This window comes from Hyperoodon ampullatus, assembly GCF_949752795.1.
Source record: "Hyperoodon ampullatus genome assembly, chromosome: 9".
Classification (NCBI taxonomy): Eukaryota; Metazoa; Chordata; class Mammalia; order Artiodactyla; family Ziphiidae; genus Hyperoodon; species Hyperoodon ampullatus.
The window spans coordinates 6,974,866-6,980,641 of record NC_136922.1 but is presented as its reverse complement, the minus strand read 5'-3'; the positions used below and the strand labels follow the sequence as shown (position 1 = coordinate 6,980,641).

Here is a 5,776-nt window from a genome sequence, read left to right as displayed (position 1 = left end):
GGCCAGGTCAGTTGCATTAAGGCTGGAATCTGACTGTACTCTGAGTTTGTTGGAGAAGAGGTTGTGTATTTCCTATAAAACAGAAGTGAGCTATGCACTAGAAGACCAACGCCACTGTGGAATCTTCTCGGGACCTGGCTGATGGGTCACTTACGTACAGGGACAAAGAGACTCAAGCAGCAAGAAGCCAGAGGTATATAAGGGCTTTCTAGGGGCTTCTGAAGGATTGCAAACCACCTTCTGAACTACTTATATATGAGTCAAAAGAAGTACAGGTGGGAGAAAACCCCAGGAATCTCAGAAGAACTTCTGGTGTCCCAGTAGAAAAAGAGATAATTCTAAACATTTGCTAGGCCCAGTACTAATTTATAACAGGAAAAAACAGTGATCAGTTCAAGTGAAAAATGTTTTATTTCCCTTATCCTTCTCTCTACCATACTTAGAGGTAGGCAGAGCAGGAAGATAAAAAAGCCAAGCACTTCTCCTTCCAAATGTCAGAGAACGCCAAACTGCTGGCAAGGTGGAAAAGAAGTCTTAGTTTATAGTGAAGATTTATGTTAAATGACATCTTGGACTAGATCTTTTTAATTTTTGATTTAATCTCTGTTTTCAGAGACTAAAAATCAATATAGGACCCTTGATGACCAAAAAGTTAACAGAAAGGTCAGTGAGACCTACCTAAATTTCTCCCAGTGGCACAGCAAAAGATTCACCAATTAAATAAATTTGAAGGGAATATGAGAGACAAAAATATGTTACATTTTGATCACGATTTACATTCTACACATTATGTGTCTATTAGATTTATGCACAAGTACATACTTCTGACTACTATATATATGTGTATATATGTATTTCTTTCTGACTTTGACCTTTGTAAAATAAGAATCTGACAATATAATGTAGAATAACGTAAAGCCACAGCTTTAAACTAAAAGATGACTATGATATTTTAACTCTGAACATTCTCTATTATTTTTATGCTTGTTTTTAAAATTTTACAAAATTTTAGTTAAATGATGAAGAACCAGTCCTAGCTCTTGGTGTGCTTTGTGTTTATCAGAATATTTAGGTTAGAAACACATTGTTTTTATGTTTATTTGCATATAAAGAATAAAGTGCTCTAGGGAGGAGTGCAACTATATTTAGTAGTCAGTAGTAAATAATAGTTGCATGCAAGTAAAGGACTGCAAATTTTTTTTTTTGTGGTACGCGGGCCTCTCACTGCTGTGGCTTCTCCCGTTGCGGAGCACAAGCTCCGGACGCGCAGGCTCAGCGGCCATGGCCCACAGGCCCAGCCACTCCGCAGCATGTGGGATCTTCCCAGACCGGGGCACGAACCCGTGTCCCCTGCATCGGCAGGCGGACTCTCAACCACTGCGCCACGAGGGAAGCCCAGGACTGTAAATTTTGAAGGTTGCCATAATGACTTGATGCTTTTAAAAAATCTAATTCATTGTTCACATTTATTTTAATGTATTTTTAGACATTATAATAGATATTATTTTATGTACATTTATTGTAATGTCATTAAAATGAGTATGTTTTAGGTAACAAATATTCATAGTTCTATTTTTTATGGAATCTTCTGTAAGTGTTCTTATGGCCACGTGGAATAACATTTTTAACTTAAACAAATATGGACATGAGCTGAGATTTTGCCACTTAATGGCTGTTTGACTTTGAACTTTAGTTTATTCTTCAGTAAAATAATTGAAAAAATAACATCGGCTCTTTAGGATTGCATACAAATATCTTTAAACTTCCTTATACTTAAAATTTCTTTCCCATATCTCTTTATTCATTAGGTAAGAAGCAAAGTAACATTAACTGACTATTCTAAAACAAGTAGATTATAAACTGGCGTCTCTTCCTGTGTTATGCAGGCTTATTTTGTAGGGTTTTCTTGCCTTATTCTTAGGTTTCTATTTAAGAATATGCATGTGGTCATAACCAAGTATTTAGCTCTCTCTGCTCTTCTCCACTATAACATTATTTTTAAGCACCTGTTTGTTTTTTCCAGTTGTAGAAAATATGAAGCATCAAATCTATTAAATCATTTAAAATTTGCTTCATCACTAGAAAAGGTTGGGGATAAAGTTGTTTACTTACTTTTTTCTTATTTATGAGCTTAAAGTTATCAGCTTTTCTGACATTCATCTGTGCAATTGCCTGGATGGATAATAAAACCCTTTTTCACTCACTGCAAGTTCCCATGGAGCTGAAATTCATCTGCTTTGCATTACTGTATATCACTGCCATGTGGATAGCTTACATCACGTTAACTTTAAAAGGTACTGAAATGGTACTTTGCAGATACAAAGGAGAAAGGAATTGGATCAACAGTCTCCAACAAACAAATGATATCCTTGTATTTAACACTGACTTATTTTAATTTATTTCTTAAAATTACCTATGTTCATTGAGAGTAAAGGGTCAAAACTGAATTTGGTTTTCTCAGAATGGTGTATTCTAGGTAAATTAATAAATTCATTAATGCTTCCATATTTGCTGATTTAACAAATCTTATTTGCTTACAAACTATGCACTAGAGAATAATAGGTTCTATGCAAAATCTGCCCTCCAAATTTTACTATATTCTTTTAATAATTGTGTTTATGGTAAATTATCACACAATGGGGGAACATTCTTTCTAATTTGATAGTTTATTGGCATATTTATTTGGTTAATGTTAAAAATTAGTGTGGAACTTTAGGCGTATGGCATTCAAGGCAATTCCTTATGTTTGGTGGGAAGAATTAGAGTGTTAGACTAAAAAAAAAAAGACTTAACTGAATAAATTATAGCATACATCATTAGAATTATTTTCCTTATTTATTCATCCATTTATAAATTTTTTTTTAAAAATCCTAAAACAGCTTTAAAAAGCAGTATTTAACTGTGTTTAACAAAGCACAGTTAAATACACCTGATATCAAAACTTCTTTCAACTATTTAAATTATTTAATCTGATTCTGTGCTGCCTTATTTGTGAAATGGAATTTTACTGCATACTTCATAGTTTATGGAGATTTTTAATTGAATTTAGAGCAGTTTTGAACCTGGTTCAGTGTAAGTGTTCAATAAATAAATAGTTTCAATAAAAGCTATAATAATGTGATGTTCAATATCCAGCAAGATTGTACATATTAGGAGTAAGTAAACAGTTAAAAGAATGGCAACATTGTGTATGGAAAAATTTAGTTGAACTTAAGCCAGATGATTGAAGAGAATATTTATGATTGAGAAAAATTAATATTATATATATATGGCCTTTTTAAGAATAACTGCGTAAGTAGACAAGTAGAAACCATTAAGGAAAACACTAATTGTTTTAACTACATAAAAATTAACATTGGTTGTGTGCAAAAAAATTACAAACAGTATAAAATCAAAACAATTAACTAGAAAAATCATTTGCTTAATTCATTGTAAACAATAAATTTCTGTCTCTGAAAACGCTCACAAAGCAAAACCAAAAAAATGACAAATATTCCAGGTTAAAATTGAGTGAAAGGCCCCGCCCCTCCGCCCACCGCCCGACTGGCATGGTGCGGCAGCCGCGCGCCCAGACATGGCGGAGAAGCTGGAGCTGAGGCTCAAGTCGCCCATGGGTGCCGAGCCCGCCGTCTACCCGTGGCCGCTGCCGGTCTACGACAAACCCCACGATGCTGCTCACGAAATCATCGCGACCATCCGGCTCAAAGATTTGGAAAGAGATAGTTTAACAGAAAAGGAATGCGTGAAGGAGAAATGGAATCTCTTGCCTGAATTTCTGCAGACAGAAATAATCAGTTATGTGACTTGGAAACCAAATTACATAAGGAAGAATTATCAGAGGAGGGCTACCGAGCTAAAGTCAAATCCCGTTTAAAAAAATACTTGTCCTTGAGAACGGAGCTCATGCTTTCAGTCGGGAAGTGAATGGATGTCTAGAAAACGGGAGCCAGACAAGTGGTGAGGACTGCAGAGTGGAAATAGCAGAGAAAAACTAATCCCCCAGACTTGTTTCCAAACTTTGCATGCCCAGGAGAAGCAAGTCCGATGGAGAAACAAAATCAGCTGAAGTCTCATGTTGCCCCAGGATTAGAAGGCAAACTACCAGGCAGACCACCATCACAGCTCATTTCACAAGGGGCCCTGCCAAACGGAAACGTGAGGAAGACCCTGAAAAAGCAAAATCAGATGATTCTGTCGATGAAGACGAAAAAGACCAGGAGGAAAAGAGACGTAGAGTTACATCCAGAGAGCGAGTTGCTGGACAGCTCCCTGCAGAAGAATCGGGAAGAGTAAGACCAGGAACACACGTGGAAGAAGAAAGAGATGATAAAGTAAAGCCTGGTCACCTCCAGGAAGAAAAGAGACTCAGAAGACAAACAGAAGGACTAACACCTGAACAGAAATCTAAGGAGGAGCCAGACAGAGATGCGAGGCCCGGAGGAGCTCAGGCTGAAACGAATGAAGGAGAAGACGAAGTTGAAAAGAGGCACAGAAGTGAACCCAAAGATCTAGCTAGCAAACGGACACCAGAAGGAAAAGAACCTGAAAGAGTAAAACCACAAGTTTCTGATGAGAAAGATGAGGGTGAAAAGATAAACAGATCCCAGATATATTACTGAAATATCCACAGAAGTGCTTCTAAAAGGAGAGGAGTCTCTTCCTAAACATCACAGTGGGCTTCCCTGGTGGCTCAGTGGTTAAGAATCCGCCTGCCAGGCCATTTCGTGGACGACGGGTGTGCGAGAGCATCTGCGGGTGCGACGCGGGAGGGGACCGGGAAGACCCAGCCAAGAGTGTGTGGATTTGAGCCTCTGCGTTTCGAACCGGAGATCTCGAAATGCATCGTGATTCTTGTCCATTGGAGTGTAAAGTTTATGTAGGTAATCTTGGAAACAATGGTAACAAGACTGAATTGGAATGAGCTGTAGGCTATTATGGACCACTCCGAAGTGTGTGGGTTGCTAGAAACCCTCCTGACCTCACTTTTGTTGAATTTGAAGATCCCCAAGTTGCAGCCGATGCTGTCCGAGAGCTAGACGGGAGAACACTATGTGGCTGCCGAGTAAGAGTGGACCTGTCAAATGGGGAAAAGAGAAGTCAAAATCGTGGCTGCCTCCTTCTTGGGGTCGTCACCCGTGAGACGATTATCAGAGAAGGAGTCCTCCACCTCGCCACAGATCTCCAAGACGAAGAGAAGCTTCTCCCGCACCCGGAGCAGGTCCCTTTCTAGAGATAGGAGAAGAGAGAGATCACTGTCCCTGGAAAGAAATCACAGGCTGTCCCGATCTTTCTCTAGGTCTCCTAGCCGATCTAGGTCAAATGAAAGGGAACAGAAGACCACTTTGCAAGAGGAGTGGTGTACAGGAAATAACTTCATTTGACAGGTGTATGTACAGAAAATTCAAGTTTTGTTGGAGACTTCATAAGATTGGTGCATTTTTAAAATGTTTTAGCTGTTTACATTTGTTTGTCTCTTGGAACAGTGACACATAAAGCTGTAATTCTCTATGGTTTGAAATGGATCATGTGAGGCATGTAATATGAATAATTGTTACTTTACAATGTTCCCTTAAGCAAAATTGAATTTGCTTTGAATTTTTAGTCTTGCCTAGACTGATAATAAAACTCTAACTCCTGACCAGCTTAAAAAAAAAAAATTGAGTGAAAGACACTAATAAACACACCAAGAAAAGAACAGCAAGGTCAATAAATACTTGAAAAGATATAATGAAAATACAAGTTAAAGTAAAATATTTTATTTGTATTATATTCGCAG

General features: G+C 37.9%; 1 pseudogene across 1 annotated transcript; it reads left to right on the top strand.

Moving 5' to 3' along the window:
* Window positions 1-4,837: 4,837 nt before the first annotated feature.
* Window positions 4,838-5,381, top strand: LOC307057947 (serine/arginine-rich splicing factor 3-like; annotated as a pseudogene). Its single transcript has one exon. The product of its transcript is annotated as a serine/arginine-rich splicing factor 3-like (transcript).
* Window positions 5,382-5,776: the final 395 nt, after the last annotated feature.